The sequence below is a fragment of the Phascolarctos cinereus genome, unplaced genomic scaffold, assembly GCF_003287225.1.
Source record: "Phascolarctos cinereus isolate Bilbo 61053 unplaced genomic scaffold, phaCin_HiC Scaffold_2;HRSCAF=192, whole genome shotgun sequence".
Classification (NCBI taxonomy): Eukaryota; Metazoa; Chordata; class Mammalia; order Diprotodontia; family Phascolarctidae; genus Phascolarctos; species Phascolarctos cinereus.
In genome coordinates this window covers 322,822,309-322,846,876 of record NW_027555625.1, presented here as the reverse complement: position 1 = coordinate 322,846,876, position 24,568 = coordinate 322,822,309, and the positions used below count along the sequence as shown (strand labels likewise).

General features: G+C 41.0%; 1 long non-coding RNA gene across 1 annotated transcript in view; it reads right to left on the bottom strand.

The window, feature by feature from the left end:
* Positions 1 to 23,548, bottom strand: part of LOC110216746 (uncharacterized) — a 108,955-nt gene extending 85,407 nt beyond the window's left edge. The window contains exons 1-3 of the long non-coding RNA XR_013484807.1: positions 23,462 to 23,548; positions 22,614 to 22,684; positions 7,681 to 7,760 (exon numbers count right to left, since the gene is read on the bottom strand). This is a non-coding gene — a long non-coding RNA (uncharacterized LOC110216746). The remainder of the gene's footprint in view (positions 1 to 7,680; positions 7,761 to 22,613; positions 22,685 to 23,461) is intronic.
* Between the last annotated feature and the right edge of the window lie 1,020 nt (positions 23,549 to 24,568).

Below are 24,568 nucleotides of genomic sequence, written 5' to 3'. Positions count from 1 at the left end.
TATAAATATTGTATCACCAATAGAAAGTAAGGTCTCTAAGGGAAAAAACCTCCTTTCCCCTCTGCCCTCTCCATTTTGTCTTTATATTCTCAGCCTTGTACATTGCAAGAGCATATTTCTTGAATTGAATTGAATCCTTTACCATCCATATTGGTCTCTAGGGGAATTACTCTGCCTTCATCAAAAATACTCGTTAATTTCCTGTCATACTGGAATCATATACTAGATGGACATGAGTCCTATCGGTGAGCTAGTTCTCATATTTTTTCTGCAAATTTGTATTCTCCTATACAGAAAAAGGTGGTTTTATTTGCTAGCAATTAAATTGTAATTATATATCTATTTATTATTTATTCATTCATTCATTCATTTAATTATTTATCTATCTATTTATTTATGTCCTACATATATATATATATATATATATATATATATATACATATGTATATATATGTATATATCTATATCTATCTATCTATCTATATATACATGTATGTATATATCTGGAAGAGAAGGTCAGGCTTGACCCCACTGAATTCCAGGTTGTAGTACTGGATATGTGCCCAGTAGAAAGATAGCGCCTGGGCTGGGTGGCCCTAATCTAACCCCCTAAAGTATTTTGGACCCTTCAGAACTGGCATTTTCAGAGCTACTCTGAGCTCCTGAGGATCTGCTGTTGTTTGGGTTGGAGATTAGTGTATTTGAATGCAAATGTTACCATTGCTATGCAAATTGCTTTAAAAGCAGTCCTGCTACCTGCTTAAAAGGAAGTAAAAAGTGTCCACTCCAGGTTAATGTGATTAGAAGAGAATTCAAACACTCTTTTTTCAGTCCTCACCCTAGGAAGGGAGCAGGGACATACCCTGCCTCTTTGAAAATTGGAAGAGGAAGAAAAAAAAAACAAGACTGAAATGAAAATGACTGAGAGGAAAGGAAGCAGAACTAGTTTTGAATTTATCCGCCAGGGTCAAGAGACAGCAGAATGTAGACTGCAGCCGGAGGATCTGAATTCACATGCAAACTCTGCCTTGATGCATCGGCAGTAATAATAGTTAACATTTCTGCATCCCAAATACTTTGCATATTTCATCTGAGCCTCACGACACCTATAAAATAGATTTCTGCAATTTACAGATTAGGAAACTGAGGTTCAGAGAGATTAAATGTCTTCCTTGCCCATGTACACATAGCTGGTAGATGTCAGCCATGATTCAAGTTTAGGTCCTTATGTTCTCCTGACTCCGAGACTAGTATTCTTTGTGTTACTCCACACTCTCCTACCCCCTATTACCTGTATGGCTTTAGACTAGTAATTTAGTCTTTCTGGGCCTCAGTTTGCTAATCTGTAATGGTACAAGTTAGAATCCCTTTTAGCTTTCCTTTAAAAAGGTCCCATAGTTCTCTGTTTTCAGTCACTCCCTACCTGGGAAAGCCCCAGCCCCCTCCAATAAAAATATGTGATTTTTTAATGCAGTTATCCTTTCAAATATGAAATTTTGAATGCATGAAGAATACTTTTTATTTGTGGTAATCTTTTTTTTTCCAGTAAGAAGACTAGCTTAGTTTCTTCTATTTTGCACAGAAAAATTCCTCAAGTTCCTCTTGATTCCAGAAGTATTCCACCCCCAGACACCCCAGGGCAACATGGATGAGTTCTGTCAGTATATTTCAAGCCCCAAAGTGCTCTGTGGCCAAATTAGTTTGGGGAAATGCTAGCTGAAAACAACGTGGGCTGATAAACAGTCAATCCACCCAAGGGGGAAGGAGATGGGCATAGGAATTTCTAAGAGAACCAGAGTGCATTAATGCTTCTGTTCAAAAGTAAAATAAATAACAAGGAAAATAGACCAAGGCTTCAGGCTAAACAAAGAAGTGGGCAACTTGGGATGCTTGGCAGATAGTGAAGAGCTGCGGTATATGTGGCAGTCTTCCTAGGTGGGGTGGGGAGAGCAGAAGGGGGAAGAAGGAAGGAAGGAGGGGGCTGGGACTTCAGGCTGTTATAATGATGCAGCCATGGAAATACGGCATCGGACTAGGATGAGAAGACTGAGCCGAGGAGGCAATTAAAACAGGAGTGATCCAACTGTGCTTCTAGGAAGATTCTCAGGGGCCCTCCAGAGGCAGAGGGAGGATTCTACATAGGCCACTTCAGGAACAAGGGCGGGTAAGCAAGGAAGGATTCCTAGAAGCCAGGTTAGACAGGAAGCTGAAAGGGCCATCTAGGCATAGCTGAGAAGATCATTAGCAGGTTGTGAAATTGCACAGAGCAACAATAAAGGGCTCCCCCAAACCCATCGTGGCTTAGTCAAGCCTCTCTTCTGGCCGCCTGGGCCGTGGCTGCGGCCCATTGCAAATGTGCAGAGAAATACACCTGCTTGTGACTGAACTTGACCATTCCCTTGCTTTCAAGTGCTGTGGGTAGTCAAGGTTTCCCCTTATTCTTTTCTTTTTGTCCTTTTTTTCTGGATGAACCCAGGGTACACGGCACCTACTATAACAGGCAGCATCCTGGTTCCCTGTGGTCATAAACTCCTGAGGGCAGGGACTGTTCCATAAATCTGTGTATCCCTCACATACTTCAAACGCAACAGATGCTTAGGAAGCTGCTAGATGTTGCAGTTGATAAAGCTAGAACCTGAGTCAGGAAGCCCTGAGTTCAAATTTGGCCTCAACCAACTAACCTGTGCTTCAATTTCCTCTTCTGTAAAAGGAGATAATGATAGCGTCTCCCTCCTGGAATAGTTGTGAGGACAAGTTGAGATAATATTTGTAAATCACATGAAAGCACTTTATAAATACCAGCTATTAAATGTTTGTGGAATGAGTCATCTTGCATTTCCATACTCACTGTCAATGAAATCAAAGTCTCTCCCCAGATTCAAGATTTTTCCCTCAAGCCAATTCCAAAGCTTTTGTGTTCTCATTCAATTCAATTCAATAAACATTTATAAAGCTTAGAGCTTTAGACTTGAAGTCAGGAAGACCAGGTTCTAATTCTACTTTCTTTAGACACTTACTAGCTGTGTGATCCTAGGTAAGTCACTTAATCTCTGCTTGTCTCAAATTCCCTTATCTATAAAATGAGGGGGTTGTACTTAATGGAACCTAAGAGCCCTTAGGCTTAAGGTCTAAGCACACAGTCATATGACCTTAAGTCACAAGGGGCACCTAAGGGCAGCTAGGTGGCGAAGTGGATAGAGCATTGGGCTTCGAATCAAGAAGACTCATTGTCCTGAGTTCAACTCCAGTCTCAGTCACTTACTAGATGTGTGACCCTGGAAAAATTGCTTAGCCCTGTTTGCCTCAGTTTCCTCATCTGTAAAATGAGCTCCAGAAAGAAATGGCAAAACCACTCCAGTATCTTTGCTCAAAGACAACTTTACATGCAGCGCCAGGCACTGTGCTAAGCTCTAGCAACCAAAGGATAAAAGGAAAATAGTCCCTACACTCACAGAGATTACATTTTACTAAAGGAAGCACAATACTCACCACAATACAGGAGAAAGAACACTGATTTTGGATTCAGAAGACCTGGATTCAAATTTTACCTCTGACACTACCTGTGTGATGGTGGGCAGGTCACTTAGCCTACTAGGGCCCCAGTCTTCTCATCTGTAAGATAACAGGGTTGAACCAGATGGACTCCCAAATCCGTTCTGGCTCTACATCTATGATCCTAAGCAAATATAAACTAATCTCAGGCTGGGGGAGCGCTGACGTGAGGAGTACAGAAAGGCCACTTGTAAGAGGTGATACATGCCTTGAAGGGAGCTGGGGGTTTGAGTCAAAGGTGATGAGGGACAGCATTCTAGGCATAGGGAGCAGCCTGTAAAAAGTGACGGAGGTGAGAGTTGGAATGTCATGTAGAGTCAACAGCAGATAGGCCAATTTATCTAAAACACAGAATATACCAGGGAGTATAATACATCCTTAGCCTAGAAGGATAGGTTGGAGGCAGAAGGAGGGAGGAATGGAAGCATCCTACAATTTTTCATCTAGTTAAAGCAAAAGTCCTGGATTGGGAGGCAGAAGACCTGGGTTCTGGTTCTAACAATATGACTTTGGAAAAGTCCTCTCTCTTTGGGCCTCAATTTCCCTCTCTGTAAAATGAGGGGGCTGACATGGATAATTTCTAAGGTCCTTTCTAGGTCTGATATTCTGTGCTGGTGTCTAGTTGAAGTATGGTTCTGCAACTATAAACACCCAGACACTGAGGCATTCTGATTTCCCAGGAAATCCCTCAACATGATGCCCTTGGGGCAGGTGGGTAAAGCAATGGCATCCTGACTGAGTTTCCTTGTCCCAGTCTTCTTTCCTGACTCTTGCTGATTATTCCCCTGTCCCTGGCCTTTGTCTGGGTCACTGGTGGTGAAGAGGTAGATTTGGCCTGAACTCTGAGGCTTTCTGACTATCTTTACAGATATGACTATCCATCATTCCAAGGTTCCAGCTCCTGGACCCAGATACCCCCAAAGAGCTCCAGGAGAAGAATGTTCCTTCTTACATTTTCATTTTGCTGGTGTCAATTAAATCAAATTTATGGGATTTTCTCTGTTCTGTAATTATCCTGGGGAATTTATTTCAGATTGTTCAAGAAGCCAATTCGCCTCTAGAATTTGCTATCTTCGGTGTGGAATTATGACTGTAGATTCTCATTTGCCAGGGAAGCAAGTTATTCCATTATTTATTTCGTTGTATTTATGTTTATAGAGGCAGATAAGAGAAGCGTGGTTCTTGTTGCCTCTTGCTTGGATCAGAAGGCTGCTCTCCTGATCTCATGCCATTTCATCCTGACCTATCACAGAAATCATGGCATTTCAAAGTTGGAAAAGACCTCAGCAGTCATCTAATACAGCCCATATCTGAAAATATAATGTTTGTTATTGTTGTTTTTGAACTGTATCTGATTCTTCATGACCCCATTTGGGATTTTCTTAGCAAAGATATTGGAGTGGTTTTCCATTTCCTTTTCCAGCTCATTTTACAGATGAGGAAACTAAGCAAACACAGTGAAGTGACTTGAACAGGATCACAGAGCTAGCAACGGTCTGAAGCCTCATTTGAACTCAGATCTTCTTAACTCCAGGCTCAGAGTTTTATCCATTGCACCACCTCGCTGCCCTGAAAAGAGAGTACCTTCTAAAATGTAGCTGTCAAGTAGTCATCTAGCCTTTACCCGAAGATCTCCCATGAAAGGAAAACTGCTGCCTTTCCAGGCTACCCATTCTCCTTATAGATAGTATTAATGGTTACAAAATTATTCTTCCTTATATCAAATTTCAATCTGCCTTTTTGTAATGCCCATCTATTTGCTCCTATTTCTACCCTCTGGGGCCAAGTAGAACAAGTCTAGTTCCTTTCTCCAAGAAAGTTTTCCATATAATTGAAGATGACTATCATTTCCCCTTTGTGCTTTCTCTCTCCTCACTTCCTGCAATGGATTCCCATACTGAACAAGCTTCTCCATACTAGTTGCCTTCCCCTGGGTATTCCCGTTTATATATAACCTTCCTAAAATTTGTTGCTTAAAATTGAACACAATTCTCCACATGTGATGTGATCAGGAAAAAATACAGTGGGATGATCACTTCCTTTCTTATGAACACTTCTTCCCTTACAGTAGCCTAAGGTCATACCAGCTTTTTGTTATACCATATTACATTATTGACTCATATTGAGGCTGTAGGTCATCATTTGTCTTTTTGAGATGATCTTGCTTTTTAAAATTAACATTTTAATTTATTATTTATTCATTTTAACATCCTTTTCTTTTCAAATTTTGAGTTCCAAATTTTCTCCCTCTCACTCCTTCCCTCACTCACTGAAAAAGCAAACAATATAATATTAATTATACATGTAAAATCATACAAAGCATATTTCTGTATTAGCCACATTTTTTAAAAAAAACAATAAAGAAAATAAGAAAATAAACTTCAGTTTGCACTCAGAGTTCATCAGTTTCCTTTCTGGAGATGAATAGCAATTTTTCCATCATAACTTCTTTCAAATTGTCTCATGTCATTGTATTGATCAGAATAGCCAAGTCTTTCACAGTTGTGATCATTATTACAACATTGCTGTTACTGCACATAATAACTTCCTGATTCTTCTCACTTTACTTTGCATCAATTCATATAGGTCTTGCATTTTTTCCCCCGAAACTACTCTCCTGCCTTGTCATTTCTTATAGCACAATAGAACTCCATCACAATCATATGCCAAAACTTGTTCAGCCATTCCCTAATTGACGGGTATAACTTCAATTTCCAGTTCTTTGTCATCACAAAAGGAGCTGCTAGAAATATGTTTGTACAGATAGGTCCTTTTCCTTTTTCTTTGATCTTTTTGGGGTACAGTTGTTGTGGATGCTTGTTCTTCATTCTCAAAGAGGATCAATGACATCAGGAAGGTGATGTTATGACTTGCAAGTGAATTGGATTTAAGAGAGGCAGGGCTGTGCCAAGTCACCAGCCTCACTTTCTCCTCCAGAGTCATCTGGGTCCAGTGTCAAGACATACATCAGAACACTTGGAAATATTGCTGGATATGCAAGGGTATGCACAGTATTATAGCCCTTTGGGTATAATTCGAAATTGTTCTCCAGAATGTTTGGACCAGTTCACTACTCTACCAGCAATTCATTAGTATGGTTATTTTTCCCTCATCCTCTACAACATTTGTCTTTTCTGAGAGGTATGAGGTGGTTCCTGAGAGTTGTTTTAATTTGCATTTCTCTAATCTATAAGTGATGTAGAACATTTTTTCATATGACTATAGAAAGCTTTGATTTGTCTGAAAACTACCTGTATCTGTCCTTTGACCATTTATCAACTGGGTAATGGTTCTTATTTTTATAATTTTGACTCAGTTCTATACTCAGTATATATAGTTGAGAAATGAGGCCTTGATTGGCTGTAAAAAATTTTGATGTTATTTCATTGTGTATGTGGCAGGATTTCTTAAACTTTTCCCACTCATGACCCCTTTTTGCCCGAGAAATTTTTACGTGACCCCGAGTATGTAGGTATATAAAATAGGTATACAAATCAAACATTTGCTGATAACAAATCATAAAGAAATTAAATTTAAACAATTCTTTGATATATATATATATATATAATTTTACCATTGATTAAAGATGAAAGCAAATTTGCATACTAATGAGATGAATCTGCTTGTTTATTTACAAGTAAATACTTTTCATTGACAGTAACAAATTTCTCAAAACAGTGGGGTTTTTTATTTGAAGATTTTAAAAGTCCTTCAAAATATTCCTTTGGTTTATTGCAGTACACTGCATGCTTGGTATTAAGATGTCATTTTAGCTTGGCTGGTTTCATGCTCTCCGCAGCCAAAACTTCATTACAGATTAAGCAAAGCGGTTTTTCAACACCATCAACATTATTAGAAGTAAATCCATAGTGCAAAAATGATTCAATATATTTTCTTTCTCTTGGCAATTTAGGTGTACTACAGCTTCGTAGCTAAGACTCTGTTGTACCGTCATCAGTATTTTTACCTCTTCTGTCTAAATTTAACCACTTACCCATAACCAAAAAAAAAATCTGTCATAAAATATAAATAAATATTGCTAATAATTTCTCAAATAAATACTAGATTTAGTTTATGGAATTATATTTGCTTGTGCTTAATTTTAAAAAAATTGATGTTCACACTTACATACACACAAAGCAGTGATGGTGGAGACATCTTATTAAAGGGCTTTTGTCTTTACTTGCTGCAATTAAACACTTATGTTTCTGTAAAAGGAAGAGATAACAACAATTTAAAAAATCAAACATTCTAATACAACACAATCCAAAAATATGCTAATCTGATACTTATATGTGAGGAACGGTGGTAAGAAAATATCAAAAGTATTTATTTTCCATAATTAAACTATTATGTTTCTGAAGAGCAGAAAATTTTGTATGCACAGTAAAAATACTGCAATTTATAACATACAATTGTCTCGAATCTGAGCCAAGGTGTTTCTAGCAGCTTCTGTGGGTGTTGCATGGTATGATGGCATGCACAGGGCAAAGTGTGCATGTTTTGGGTTTAGAGCCAATGCAGCAGTGAAGTTGCATGATACCATATGGGCAAACAGTGCCAGAAGCACCTTGGATTCATTATGCATTTGATTTTGAATTAAGTTTTGGTCATTGCTTATTCAGAAACCTTTTACTGTTGCCAAATTTTTCTGACCCCCCCCCCCCGCATTCAGTGACATGACTCCATATAGGGTTGCAACCCACAGTTTAAGAAGCACTGGTCTATGGTATCATTTAGTATATTGTAGTTTCTCTCATTATCTCTTTTAATTAGGTCTATTTTTGCTTTTGCTTTGTCTGAGATCATGATCACTGTCCTGTCTTTTTTTACTTCAGCTAAAGCATATTAGATTCTGCTCCAGCCCTTTATTTTAAGTTTCTGTAAGTTTCTGTTTCAAGTGTGTCTCTTGTAAACATCATATTGTTGGATTCTGGTTTCTAATACATTCTGCTATTTGCTTCCATTTTATGGATGAGCTCATCCTATTCAAATTCACAGGTATGATTTTTAGCTCTCTATTTCCCTTCTTCCCATTTTCTTCTCTCTCTCTCTCTCTCTCTCTCTCTCTCTCTCTCTCTCTCTCTCTCTCTCTCTCTCTCTCTCTTTCTCTCTCTCTCTCTGTCTCTCTCTCTCTCCTTCTGTCCTCAAAAGCCTATTTTGCTTCTAATCTTAATTGCTTCCCTAAATCTACCTTCCCTTTCATCATACACATCCCCTTTATCTTATCCCTTTCCCCTCCTATTTCCCTATGAATAAGTTGTATGTCTATACACAACTGAGTGCTTTTGTACATACATTTTGCCCTCTTTGAATCAATTTTGATGAAAGTGAGGTTCAAGCATTACCCATCACCCCCTAGAAAAAATGTCTCACACCTTTTTGTTGGCTCTAACACTCTAAATTTTGATCTGAGGTGTTATTTTATTTTATCTTATTTTTAATATTTTATTTTTCTCCAGTTGCATGTAAAAACAATTTTTAACATTCATTTTTAAAACTTCAGTTCCAAATTCTCCCCCTTCCTCCCTCCCCACTCCTTCCCATTCAGAAGGCAAGGAATTTGATATAGATTATACATGTGTAGTTATGCAAAACATATCCATAATAGTCATGTTGTGAAAGAAAACAGACTAAAAAAACTTTAAGAAAAATAAGGAAAATTTAAAAAGCATGCTTCAATCTGTATTCAGACACCATCAGTTCTTTCTCTGGGGATGGATAGTATTTTTCATCATAAGTCCTTAAGAGTTGTCGTGGATCATTGTATTGCTGAGAATAGCTAAGTCATTCACAAATGATCATCTTACAATATTGTTACTTTGTACACAGTACATTTCACTTTGCATCAGCCTATGCAAGTCTTTCCAAGTTTTTCTGAGAGCATCCTGCTCATCATTTCTTATAGTGCAATAGTATTCCATCATAATTACATACCACAACTTATTCAATCATTCCCCAATTTGTGGTCATCCTCTCAATTTCTAATTCTTTGCTTCCAGAAAAAAGCTGCTATAACTATTTTTGTACATGTAGGTCCTTTCCTTTTTTTTTTTATCTCTTTTGGGATATAGACGCTATAGTGGTCTTTCTAGGGCAAAGGGTATGCATGGTTTTATAGCCCTTTGGGCATAGTTCCAAATTGCTCTACAGAATGGTTGAATCAGTTTACAACTCCACTAACAATGCATTAAGGTCTCATATTTCCCACCTCCCCTCCACCAGTTGTCATTTACCTTTTCTGTTCTATTAGCCAATCTAATAGATATGAGGTAGTACCTCAGAATTGTTTTAATATGCATTTCTCCAATTAATAGTGAGTTACAGTATTTCTTACATATGGCTACAGAAAGCTTTGATTATATCATCTGAAAACTGATCATATTTTTAATCATTTATCATTGGGGAATGGCTCTTATTTTTATAAATTTGATTCAGTCTCTAGATATTTAAGAAAGGAGGCCTTTATCAGAAAAAAAACTCGCTTCAAAAATTTTTTCACAGTTACTATTGCTAACTGTATTTACGTTCATCCTATTCCACCTCCATTTATTCTATTCTCTCTCTCCTTTTACCCTGTTCTTCCTCAGAAGTGTTTTGTTCTGACTACCCCCTACCACAGTCTGCCCTCCCTTCTATCACACACACACCTTTTTTCTTAGCCCCTTTCCCTACTACTTTCCTGTAGGGTGTGAGAAACATGGTTCAGTCACTCTTTGGTAGGGTTAGCGTTTTAGCCCAAATGGGTAGCCACAACTAACTGATCTCGTAGAAACATACCGTGCGGAGTTCTGTCCTCCCTTAAGAAATGAACTTAGACTGAAGTGAGCAAAGGGATGTTTATTTATTTACGATTCTTGCAAGAAGCAATTGTGTGTGCAGTACTCCCCCTCCCGTATTCTCCCTCCCCCCTCAAGGAAAAGGGACACACACGCACACTGTACAGAAGCCATAACAAGCTTTATATGGTTAGTTCAGTCCTACTCCTTCCTCTAGAGTCAGGATTGGTCCAGATTCTTTCAGGTTACAAGCTCCTTGATACTCTCACTTCATGTCTTCCTTGACATGCTCTCCCTCCCTGGTCAAGTGACCCATGTTCAGAAAATGGAGGGATAATCTGTGCATGTGTGTGTCAGTTAATATTAATGAAGCCAATGAAGCATGCATAGTAGTCATGACTTGGTGACCAGGGCCTGAACCCTTGAGTTTGAGCTGTTTTGCACGTTCTCAGACCCTCTTGTTCTTTGAAGCTAGGGGCCCTGACCATCAATCTTGTAAAACAGGGTATGCTTGTCTACTAACATACAATTCTTTAACAAATTCCTCATTTGTCAATATCTGTGGCAGCAGAATTCCTTCTGGTAGGTATTCCTTATCTTACAAGGGTAAGATAGATTTCTATACTCAATTGAGTGTGTATGTTATTTCCTCTTTGAGCCAATTCTCATGGGAGTAAGGTTCACTCACTCCCCCCCCACCTTCTTCCTCTTTCCCTCCACTGTAAAAGCTTTTTCTTGCCTCTTTTATGTGAGATAATTTACCCCATTCTACCTCTCCCTTTCTCTTTCTCCCAGTACATTCTTCTCTCTCACCTCTTAATTTTATTTTTTAGATATCATTCCTTCATATTTAGCTCACTCATACACCCTATGTCTATATATACTCCTGACTACCCTAATAATGAGAAATGTCTTATGAGTTACAAATATCATCTTCCCATGTAGAAATATAAACAATTTAACCTTATTAAATCCCTTATGATTTTCCCTTTCTGTTTACCTTTTTATGCTTCTCTTGAGTGTTGTATTTGAAAGTCAAATTTTCTATTCAGCTCTGGTCTTTTCATCAAGAATGCCTGAAAGTCCTCTATCTCATTTAATAACCATTTTCCCCCCTGAAGGATTATAGTCAGTTTTGCTGGGTAGGTGATTCTTGGTTGCAATCCTAGCTCCTTTGCCCTCCAGAATATCATATTACAAGCCCTCCAATCCTTTAATGTAGAAGCTGATAAATCTTGTGCTATTCCGACTGTGGCTACATGATTCTTGAATTGTTTCTTCTTAGGTGCTTACAATATTTTCTCCTTGACCTGGGAACTCTGGCATTTGGCTCTAATATTCCTGGGAGTTTTCACTTTGTGATCTCTTTCAGGAGGTGATCTGTGGATTCTTTCAATTTCTGTTTTACCTTCTGGTTCTAGAATATCAGGGCCATTTTCTTTAATAATTTCTTGAAAGATGATATGCAGGCTCTTTTTTTATCATGGTTTTCAGGAAGTGCAATAAATTTTACATTGTCTCTCCTAGCTCTATTTTCCAGGTCAGTTGTTATTCCATTAAGATGTTTCACACTGTCTTCTATTTTTTTTTTCATTCTTTTGGTTTCATTTTATTGTTTCTTCATTTCTCATAAAGTCATCAGCTTCCATTGGCTCCATTCTAATTTTTAAGGAATAATTTTCTTCAATGAGCTTTTGACCCTCCTTTTCCATTTGGCCTAGTCTGTTTTTTAAGGTGCTATTTTCTTCAATAATTTTTTGTGTCTCCTTTACCAAGCTGTTGACTTATTTTTCATGATTTTTTTTGCATCACTGTCATTTCTCTTCCCAATTTTTCCTCTACTTTTATTTGATTTTCAAAATTCTTTTTAAGCTCTTCATGGCCTTAGACCAATTCATATTTTTCTTAGAGGCTTTGGATGTAGGAGTTTTGACTTTGTTGTCTTCTTCTGAGTGTGTGTTTTGATCTTCCTTGTCACCATAGTAACTTTCTATAGTCAGAGTTTTTTTCCCATTGTTTGTTCATTTTCCAACCTATTAGTTGACTTTGAACTCTTTGTTAAAGTAGGAAGGCACACTGTCCCAAACTTCAAGGTTTTGTGCAGCTGTTTTCAGAGATACTTCTGAAACCTGTAAGTTTTCAGTTCTTCCAAGGTGGTATGATCTAAGGACAAGTGTGTCTACTCATTTCCTGGCCTGTGATTTGGTCTGTGAGTGACCACAAGCACTCTTTCCTGTCCTGGAACTGTGAGAAGGGTTCTCCCCTCCACTGTGGCCACAAGCTCTATTATGCTAGTGCTCCTTCTTGCCCTGGTATTGCCACCCAGGACTGCAAACTACATATGGGCAAAGCAACAGAGTTCTGCCTCAGTACTAGCAAAAGGACCCCTCTAATCTCCTTCTGACCAGTTATTCAACCCCCTTACTGTCTGTGGGCTAAGAGCTCCAGAAGCCTCCACTGCCACTGCAGCTACTGATATAGTCAATCCAAAGCCCTGCTCCTGGTTTGCTGTGGCTGTGACTGTGCAGGCCCAGCCTGCACTAGACTGTGCTTCAATCTCACCCAGGTGCGGCAGACCTTTCCTGCTAACCATCTAAGTTGTCTTTGGTGTCTGTGGGCTGAGAGGTCTGAGAACTGCTGCTGCTGCCAGTGATTCAGTAGCCCCGAGGCCTGCTCCTAAAATGATGGGGCCTGGTGTGTGCCACATGGCTTGTGCTGGACTGTGCTCCTCTCTCACCTGGTGCAATAGACCTTTCCTGACAACTGTCCAAGTTGTCTTTGCCTGGAAAATTGTTTCACTCCATCTTGTTATGGGTTCTGCTGCTCTAGAATTTGCTTAGAGACATTTTTTAAAGGTATTTGGAGGTATTTGGGGGAGAACTCAGGAGTGTCCCTGTCTTTACTCTGCTATCTTGGCTCTGCCTCCCCAAGGCATTATTTCAAAGTCCTTTGGAGGGGAATGTTGGGAGACTTCAGCTGGATTGCTGCCCCTAGTCTGCTATCTTGGCTCTGTTGATAACCTTGCTTTCTATTGTCACTTCCCCTCCACCACTATTACAGTACTTGTCTCACTGATTGACTTAATCTAGTCATAAGACTTTATACTTACGTCTATTAAATGTCATTTTACATCAGTCATTCAGTCCACAAGCATTTATTAAACACTTACTCTATGCCAGGTACTGTTACTTTCAAATAATGTCTGAGGTATAGCCTCATGGCTCACCTCATATTTGCCTTCTATATGTTCCTGTCATGGGGACTTGAGTCATCATTTTTGTATAATGTAGCATAGACAGGGGCATGTTGGCTCAGCTCCAGGTTGTCCCAGTGCAAATTCCCATTGCTCACCTTTCTCTGCAAGTCTTCCTTTCTGACTCACGGCCATGGATTGAGCCTCTGACATTGGTTTAGGTGACCCCTCATCCCCTGGCCATAGCACCAGGACTGTGTGTTCTCTACCTCCACCTTGTCATCTATCACCACTCTGGATAGCCCTTGTGACTCCTGGTGATAAGCTGGGGAGCTCAAAGGCCTTAATAAAGCTGCTAAGCTACCACAGGCAGCTAGCGAAACAGCTTGCAGCTTGCATGAAGGCTATGGGCTTATACAGGATCAAGGATTTAGAATAAAAAGCCTGCTTAGAGATCACTGTTCCAAACCTTCTTTTTACAGATGATGATACCAGTCCGGAGAAAGCTAGTGCCTTATTTTTCCCATATGGCCACACAGCTATTAAGTGGTAGCAGCACCAGGATACAAACTTGTGTCCTCTGACCGCAATTGTAATGCTCAAGCTACTTGTATGAAGCTGGTTTTCATAGCCTTTGGCCTCCAGAGGTGTCCCCACGACATATCTTACATCTCCTTCTCTCCACTTACATAGCCACCATCCTAGTTCTGGGTCTAATAACCTCTCGCCTATACTAGTACAAGAGCCTCCAAATAAATCTCTCTTCCTGCAGCTTCTCCTCTCTCCCATCTGACCTACATATAGCTGCCAATATCATAGTCTTAAATTATTGATCTGATCATGCTACTCCCTTGGTCAACTAATTCCGATGGTTCCCTATTATCGTTGTTGAGTCATTTCAGTCATATCCAATTCTTCATAAGACCATTTGGGGTTTTCTTGGAAAAAATGCTGGAGAGGTTTGCCATTTCCTTCTCCAGCTCATTTTATAGATGAGGAAAATGAGACAAAGGGTAAGTGTCTGAGGCCAGGTTTGAACTCATGAAGAGGAGTCTTCCTGATTTCAAGCCCAGTGCTCTATCCATTACACCTATCTATCCACTGTGGTTCCCTATTGCTTCTAGGATAAAATAAAAACACCTCTGTTTGGCATTTAAAGTTTTTTGCAGTCTGGCTCCAACTTTCCCTTCTAGACTTATTCCACATCAGTCACTCTACATTCTAGCCACACTGGCCTGCTTGCTCTTCCTCACACATGACATTCTTTCTTTTACCTCCACACCTTTCCATCAGCTGTCTCACATGCCTGGAATGCTCTTACTCCTGGCCTCCATTTCTTGCAATCCATAGCTTCCTTCAGCACTCAGCTCAAGTCCTATGAAAGACCTTTTCTGACCTGCTAAAATATTTTGTGTTTAGTATTTCCCCCTGATGATTTTGGATTTACTTCATATACAGCTTATATTTACTTATGTGTATATATGTTGTTTTCCTCCACCTCAAACAGCTATTAGCACCTAGTAGGCAATTAATAAGTCTATATCAAATTGGATTCAGAAGAATTCCCTGCGCAGTGTCTAGCAGAACCTTTATTCTTGATGTTGAACACCATAAAACCAGGCCCTCTGATTCTAGGGGTGGCAATAGCATTCTTGTGCCATCCTTATAATTAGCCAGCCCCCCTGAAAGGCTCATGCCATACCTGGAGACAACAGGGTGGTAATGGAGACACACTGGGCATAATTACTTTCATCCATCACCAGCTGCTCCACTGATGTTGACAAAGTGTGGCTAAATATTTAAAGAAGTCATTTCTCTTCAGAGGCTGGGGCTTTACACGCTGCAGAACCTGCCAGTAGTGTGAGCAAACATTACTAAGCCATGGATTAAGGGGGATTCGCCTGAGAGGCGGATGGCAGGAGAGAAGAAGAGAGAAATCACAGGGTAGAAAGTGACAGAGAGGCTTAAACCAAAAGAGAGAGTATCTAAATTCTCAGGATAAGGAAACAGAAGCCCAGATGTGACCTGACTTGTTCAAGGTCACCCAGCTATTAAGTGGTTAAGACAGAACCTCAGTTTCCTTGTCAGTAAAATGAAGGGACCAGATGACCTCTAAGGTATCTTCCTGCTCTAAATCTATTACTGTACAGTCCTACTCTGTGACATTAAAACCAGATGAACTAATGTGATCTTAGGCTGCACTTATACAAGCATAATACAGTATTCAGATCTATGGAAGTGGCCGTCTCACTGTACTGTTCCCTGGCCACATCATGTTCTGTTCACTTCTGGGTGCTACATTTTAGAGTGGAGATCGACAAACTAGAACTCACCCTCATCCAGAGGAGGGTATCCCTAATGGCTGGAATGTTATATTTTATATTATGTTATATGTTACATGAGAACTGTTTGATGGACATGGGAATTTATAGTAGAGGGGAGCGTGAGGGTGTAGTATACCCTGTCGTCAAGTGTCTGTCTGAGAAGTTGTCATGTACAAAGGGGAACAAATTATTCCACTCAGCTCCAGAAGACAGAACTAGGTGCCATAGACAGAGTACTGTATACTAGTTAAACTTGTGTCTGGTGCAAATTTATTTGAAGGGAGAGGATCCATCAATCAATCAGTCAACAATCAATAAGTACTTATTCAGCACTTACCATGTGCCAAGTATTGTGATAGGCACCGAAGATAGAAAAACAAAATGACAATAAGATAGTCTAATTTATGGCAAGGAAGGGGGAAAGATAGTACTGTAGAGGACAGATTGACAGTTGTTGGGGGTGGGGGTAAGAAAGAGGCACAAAGATGATACTTAAGACAGTCCTAACACTAGTGTAATCACTATGAGAAGGGCAGCTCATTCCTGCTCCCACAGAGTCCCATGGAGGTGGGGGGAAGTAGGGGGCAGCAGTTGCTCCCCACACTTCCAGAAGACTCTACTGTTATGTTCAGGGGTGTGATTGAGTGGGGAGGAGGTATGGAAGCCCTCCCTTCCAGGGAGAAAGTTTACTTCACATATGTTGGTACCTTGTAGCAAAGCCTTATTTGCCCCATGCTAGCTACAACTCTGACAATGAGTAGAAATTACAGGGAAACCAATTTCAGCTCAATTTTAAGAAACACTTCTGAATAATTAGAACTGCCTAATAATAGGAGGGACCACCTTGGAGGGTAGTGAACCTCCTTCCCTGATGTCCAAATACGACCACTTGCCAAGAATATTGTAGAAGAAAGTTCTCTTTAGGTACCCTGAGTCTCTTTACAATTCTGAAAGCCTACGATTCGGTGAATAAATTCTAAACCTCTCCCTATTTTGCCCAAGAGAAATTGCCTTTTCTTTTCATCCATGAGTTTTTCTTTTTCCTTCTCTTTTCAAAAATATCTTTTCTTTTATCTAATCTCCTTCCTGAACAAACAGTGCCCCTCCTACCCAACTTCCACCCCCAACAAAATCCATTCTGCACATCATGTGTGGCCTCCCCTTGGCCTCCAAACACTATGGCAACAACAGCTCAAGAATTGCTATGTGCTCCAGGCAAAGTTTGCCTCAGTGAAGGATATAATTGTTACTTTAAAAATATTTGGTTTGGCAAAATTATACAGCTTGTCAAAATAGAGTGTGCCCGACCTGAAAGTTTGCATTTTGTAGGTTTTTACTCCATTTCATAACATTTAAATAATCTTTAAATAAGGCCACACTATTTTTAAAGTTGAGCTTGCTAACATTTCCTCCTAGCTTTCCCAGGCCCTCAAACTTTTGGTTATTCCGAGAAACTGGGTTGCTTCATTTTCAAATTCAACCTTGTACGAACAGCGATTAAGCACCTAAAATATGAACAATTACCTGTTAAAGTCCTCCCTCAAGCCTTTAAACCTAACTGGGTATGGAGGGGACCCCAGCTTTTCAAAAACTTTGCCACCAGAGCACAAGATCTGTAGGTCCTAGCCAGCTTCTCGGGTTTAAAGCCTGGCCCAGTGAGAATTCTACTGTACCAACCACTAAAGCAGAGATGGGCTGCTTCTGCCTCAGTGAAGGGAGGATAAAAACACAGAGGACATCTCAGACCTTTGGAAGTATTGAAATGTACAGAAAACTTTGCTCAGCCCATGATCCAGTGACACTGGCCTCCTTTCTGTTCCTTGGGCATGTGACATTTCACCTCTTGATTCTACACAGTTTTACTGGCCCTCCTTCATACCTGGAATTCTCCCTGTCCTTGTCTCTACCTCTTGGCTTCCTTAAAGGTCTCAGCAAAAGTCCCACCTTCTGTAATAAGTTTTTCCTGGTCCTTCTTAATCTTCCCTCTGTTGGCCACATCCAATTTATCCAATATACATTTTGCATGCATATCATTGTCTAGTGGACTCTCTTAATTAGACTGTGAGCTCCTTGAGACCAGGGAATATTTTTTATTTTGTATCTTCAGTGCTTAGCACGGTGCCTGTCACATAGGTGCTTAATAAATACTGGTTCAGTTAAAGAAGAAAGTTGGTGGTTTTAAGAAGCTTACACTTCAGGGGCATCTAGGTGGTGCAGTGGATAGAGCACTGGCCCTGAAGTCAGGAGGATCTGAGTTCAAATGTAGCCTCAGACCAAACACTTGACACTTACTAGCTGTGTGACTCTGGGCAAGTCACTTAATCCCAACTGCCTAAAAAAATAAAAAATAAAAAAAAATTAAGAAGCTTATACTTCAATGAAGGAGCCTGGGGAGAGGGACTGTGACACAACATATGTCATCTTGTTGTACCAAGAAATCAGCGAGTGAGACCCAGATGTGATTTAAGATGTTGACTTTATTAGCGCGCGGCTGCAAGGGGTATGCACATCCAAATCAAGCAGCCTCCATCAGGGGTCGAGCTAGGGTTTATATAGAAAAGAGCATGGGAAAGAAATGAGAGAAACACTGATGAGGTAATCCAAAGATGCAGGTGTTTTGGGGGGCTATGGATGGGAAAGTACAGGGAGTATACAGGACAGGGAGGGGGATGGATCTTTGAAGTCTGGCCAGAGGAAGAGTTCTTGGGCTGGTCAAGGACACCCCTCTCCCTCTGTCTTGACATGAGAATGCTCTGCAACAAAGGAAAGCTTTCTCACAACTAAGGAATTGGGAGGCTTCCAGAGACATGATCTGAGGGCTGGGGCCTGAGCAGCCCAGCTCTGTGTAGCTGTACCAGGGAGAGAGATAAGGGTCATGCTGAGGCCCATGCATGAATAACTGCTAGGCACAGTGTCCTTGGGCTGGGGAATGGTTGTTAGAGACAGTGTTTCTGAGACTAGGGAGAAATTGGGGCACAAGTACAAGCACAAGCACCCAAGCACCCCATTATTACGGATCAGAGATCACACAAACCAGACCGGGTGTACTGGTCTCTGGTATAAACATAATTATCTGAAGCAATTATATTGCAAGCTTTCTTATCCATTTGTGTTGGAGGTACGGGCTATGCTGAGCTATGCAAGAGTACATTTCACTATTGTTTAGATTTAGGAGGAAAGAGGTCAGGGGCAAGATTAAGTACCAACTTTTGCTTTCCATGGCTTAAAGGACCCTACTACCTAAATGGCAAAATAATGTTCTGCATTACAATCTTATCTGGTCATTCACAGAATCTCGGGGTTGGACTGGCCCTCAAAGGTCACAGGTCCTACCCTCACCTAAACAAGAATTCCTTCTTACAACTTGCTCAGAAAAGGGTCAGCCTGCTTTCACTTAAAACCTCCAGTGACAGAGGAAAAGCCAAATACTTCCTGAGGCAGACTATTGCTCTTTTAGATGGATCTAATTTGTGAAAGTAACCTTCACATTTGAACACAATTTGTTAACCTAACCTTCCCAAGTTAGTGAGATTTTATTTACATTGAGCTGAAAATCTGCCTACCTCTAATTTCCATTCATTGCTACTAGTTTCATCCCCTGGAGCAAGGAACAAAAAGTCAACTCCCTATTCCCCATGATAGCATCTTCTCACTGTTCAGGTATAAATGGTTTTGAGTCAGTGGGCCTGTGTTCTAATTCTGATCTTGATTTTCTAACTAACTATATGTTCTTGGGCAAGTCTCAACTTCTTTGGGGCTCAGTTTTTAGATATGTAAATGGGGGAGGGGAGGAGGAGAGTTGGACTACCTGACCTAAAAGATTCCCTCCAGCTCTAAATTCATGTTTTTCAGTTGTTTCAGTCACGTTTGACTCTTTGCGACCCCAGTTGGGATTTTCTTGGCAAAGATACTGGAATGGTTTGCCTTTCCTTCTCCAGCTCATTTTATAGATGAGGAAACTGAGGGAAACAGGGTTAAGTGACTTGCCCAGGGTCACACAGCTAGTAAGTGTCTGAGGCTGGATTTGAACTCAGGTCTTCCTGACTCCAGGTTCACCACTCTATTTGCTGCCCACCTAGCTGCTAAGTTGCTGTTAACCTGAGTATTATGCAAAGTTCTGTCAGAAGGATCAATCAGTCAGACAACAGGCATACAACGTGCAAGGCACTATGCTAAGCACTCAGGATACTTCATAAAGGATGCTGCATTTGATCAAAATCTAAATGATAGGTCAGCAAGACAAGCAGGGTCTAAGGGCATTCTAGAAATAATGATAAAGACAGAGAGCTTGCTAGGCAGAATCCAATAGGATGTAAGCTCCCTAAGGGCAGGAACTGGCAGTTTGGTTTTTGTCTTAGTATCCCTGGTATCTAGAATGATACCTATAACATAGGAACTCCTTCATAAGTGCTTGCTGATTGATTGTGTTTGATGGAGGAGGAAGACGGCATAATAAGAGATACATATGGGAGACGGCATTTGTATAGTCAGGAGAATAGGGGAAGATTTCCCAGAAAATGAGAGTTGAGGGAAATGTCATGAAGGAATTCAGAAGACCATGAAGAGAGGACATGTTAGGAGGTAATTCTGATCAAACGGGGGGTAGGACCAGGAGATGAAAGACCTAGGGAACCAGACAAAAGAACTTATACGATAAAATAGTAAAAAATGGAGCCAATGAAGCTTTTTGACAAGATCAGATCTATGCATAATGAATAGTAAGTCAGCCTTGATAGGACTCCCAAATTAAAGAGGAGAGAATGGAGGCAGGGAAATCAATTTTTTTGCTATCTGAATGAGTGCCAAGAGTCATAGCAATGTGGGAATATGGGGGGAGGAGGAGGTTGCTTCCTGCTCAGGAAGCTACCTAAACGTGGCCATGCATGCTTTCACCACCCCTCTGTGAAGAGAGTAGCAGTCATTCCAGGCATTTTCCTCATCAATCCTCTGAAGACTCTTACTCTTTTCTCAGGATTCAAGTGGAGGCCAAATTTTGCAAGCATCTCATTTTCTCTGATGGCTTCTAAGTCATTTGATTGAAATATATTTTGAAGATTTATTAAAGCCAGGCGCTGGTGAAGATATTGGACAGAAACTAAATGATATTACCGTGTTCTGGTGGCTGAGCCAGCCAGCCTAGCAATATATGGGGTCATGTCAGGAGGAGACGATGGTAGACCCTAGGGATCTGAGACTGCCACTGTTGATTTCAGCTAACCTCAGGAACTTTTAAGATGTTTTGCAAAAAGGAGACACAGTCCCTGCTTTTGAAACTCTGTTTTCTATAAATTTGCAATCATGGTTTCCCTTGAGCATTGAGAACAGCATCAGGTTGCCCTAACCTACCTAATGAAGAGCAAGAGTATGCTATGGCAGCCAAAAAAAAGCTAATACAATCTCATGGTACATTAAGTGAAGCATTGGGTGCAGCTCTAGAAAGGTGGCCGTCCTACTGTACTCTGCCCGGTCATACCACAGTGGCATCTTGTGTTTTTTCCTGAGCATCACATTCAGAAAGGACATTAATAAACTGGTGAGCATCCAGGAAAGGGGAACTAGGGTCATGTGGGGTGACCATTATGGTAAAGGGCTTTGATGTCATGCCAGATGAAGACCCTGTGATATGGGAAAGGAATTAGTTTTATTCCATTGACCCCGGAGGGCAGAACTAGAAGCAGTGAGTAGAAATAGCAAACAGGTGCATATAAGCTTGATGAATGGAAAAATGCCAAATCATTAGAGCTATCCATTGCATTTACAGTGAGCTGCTAAGTGGAATGATCCCTCTTAGGAGGTGGCAGTTTCTCTCTTCCTAGATATCCTCAGGATAGCTGCAAGGCACAGTGCCAAGTCTAGAGTCAGGAGGATCTGAGTTCAAATCCAGCCTCAGACACTTACTAGCTGTGTGACCCTGGACAAGTCACTTAACTCTATTTGCCTCAGTTTCCTCATCTGTAAAATGAGCTGGAGAAGGAAAGGCAAACCACTTCAGTATCTTTGCCAATAAAACTCCACATGGGGTCATGAAAAGTCAAACATGACTGACAATTGAACAACAACAGATATCCCCAGTCAAAGGCTGGATCATCTCCTGTTAGGTATTTGTAGATGGAATTCTGAAGTATCAGTAGCACTAAATGGACTGAGTCCCCATGCGCACACCCACACACTAACTCTAATATCCTGTGATTTTGTAATGGAAGGCCTTTGTTCCTATTATCCATATACCAATAATTTAGACAGAGCTTCCCCCTGCCCATGGGTCTATGCCCTTCTTTGGGCTCAGTGCCACATACCCTCCTAAGGAACAATTTCATTTAGTTTAGTGCTGTTTGACTCAAACAATTATATGTCATCCTGTCTCTCTCTCTCTCTTTCTCTTACCTATGTTTGTTTCCCATTGTGTCTAACAAGACATGTTCCAATTTTCACTGAAGCTCGGTGATTCTAATTGCACCATTAGGAAGGAAATTGAGACTTAAATTGAAAACTTAAAAAAATACAAACAAAGAAAACCATCAAAAACTCCCCTGAAGCTCCAGTGCTATCTGTTAGTCCTAAGGAGAGGTGAAAAGCTGGGCCTCCTTTTATGTGTAGCATTAGCCTTGGCCTCAGATACCAATATCTGTACTGTGTTTGGATAGGAGTGTGGTACAGAGTAAGGGATCCTGGGATGGAAATTTGGGGGTCTGCCATATAATTTACTGTGTGACCTTACACTGTGAATGAATAAATAAATAAATGAACATTTTATTAAACACTTACTTTGTGTCAAGCTCTGAGGATACAGATAGAAAATCAAGACAGGGTCTGCTCTCCAGAAGTTCACAGTTTAACTGGGAGAAACAATACATAAAAGGACCTCATAAATCCTACAAACCAACACATAAAGCAAACAATATACAAAAAACTGCAGGGCAGAGAGAAAGGCCCAGAAACCCTAAGGGTGCAATGTTGGGCACATAGGTAGTTAAGATGACAATGCCCAGGAAGTAGAGCCAAGATGGCAGAGTGGAGACAGGGACTTACCTGAACTCTCCCCCAAACCCCTCTAAATATTTTTAAATAAAGACTCTAAACAAACTCTAGAGCAGCAGAACACACAAAAATCTGGAGTGAAACAATTTTCCAGCCCAAGACAACTTGGAAGTTTGGCAGGAAAGGTCTGTTGCACCAGAGTGAGAAAGGATCACAGTTCAGCATAGACCACACCAGTGCAGACCAGGCCCCAACAGACCAGGAGCAGGCCTCAAGGTAACTGAATCAGTGGCACCAGTGGTGGTTTCCAGACCTCTTAGCCCACAGATGGTAAGGGCATTGGACAACAGGTCAGAAGGAGATTTACAGGGGTCCCTTCGCTGGCACCAGTGGCAGGACTCTGTTGCATTGCCTATACTTGGATCTGGGTTGCAGATATAGCTCTCAGTCCCAGTGCAAAGAGGAGCACTAGCACAACAGGGCTTGCTTGTGGCAGCAGGGGAGCAGGGACCCTGGTCACAGTTCCACAGTTGAAAAGAGTATTTGTGGCTGCTCACAAAGCACTACACAGTATAGGAGAGTAGTAAACGCACCTCTCCCTAGATCATACCACCGTGAAAGAGACAAAAACTTACAGGTCCCCAGAATTACACCTCAAAACAGCTACACAAAAAAACCTGAAGCTTGGGACAGGTCCCCTCGACTTGGGAAGCAGAGCCCCACTTTAGCATAGAGTTAAAAGTCAGGAAATAGGCAGGAAATGAGCAAACAACAGAAAAAGATTCTGACCACAGAAAGTTACTATGGTGACAAGGAGGACCAGACACACACTCAGAAAAAGACAACAAAGTTGAAATTCTTGAATCCAAAGCATCAAAGAAAAATAGGGATTGGAGAGGGACGTCCAGAAGCCAAAATAGCAGAGGAAGCAGTAAATCACCTTACCTCTCCATATTCACCTCCAAACAACCATAAAATAGTACCCCCAAACCAATCCTGGAATAACAGAACCAGGGGTGAAAGAATCTCTTAGCCCGGGAAACTTGTAAGGGTGGCAAGAAAGGTCTGTCTCATTTGGGTAAAAAGGGAGCACAGTCCATGACAGGAAGCAACTCAACAGGTGGGCAACAAGCCCCACCTCAGCAAGCCAACGGGAGATGCTGAGCCCAGTGTGGTGGAGCAGGCAAATGCCAACACCAGGACCTGCCACATGCCTCAGCATACCCATGGGAAATGGGCAGACTTTAGCTCCAAGAACCACCATGTGCTTCAGTGTAGCCCTGGGGAAAAGCAGAAACACCCACCGGCCTCAGCACACACCAGACACTAGCCCTAGGACCCCAGCTCAGCACCAGGTAAGCTGCCAGACCCCTACAGCCTCCGGCAGCACCAGCCACCCCCACCGCACCCCCTCAGCCCAGCACCAGACATGAGGGTTGCCCATGGGCCTCAAGGCAACATCAATGCAGCACCAGATAAACAGCCAGGGCCAGCAGCCCCTGGCATGAGAAGTCTGAGACAATGCCTCTTTCATGCTGGGAGCAGAGGCCAAATTTGAAAGAAAGAAAAAAGACCAAAAAAGATGAGCAAAAAACAACAACAAAAAAGAATCTGACCATAGAAAGTTATTATGGTGACAGGGAAGATCAAGACACAAACATAGAAGATGACAACAGGGTCAAAACATGTATGGACAAAACCCCAAAGAAAAATGAGAAGTGGTCTCAAGCTCAGAAGGAATT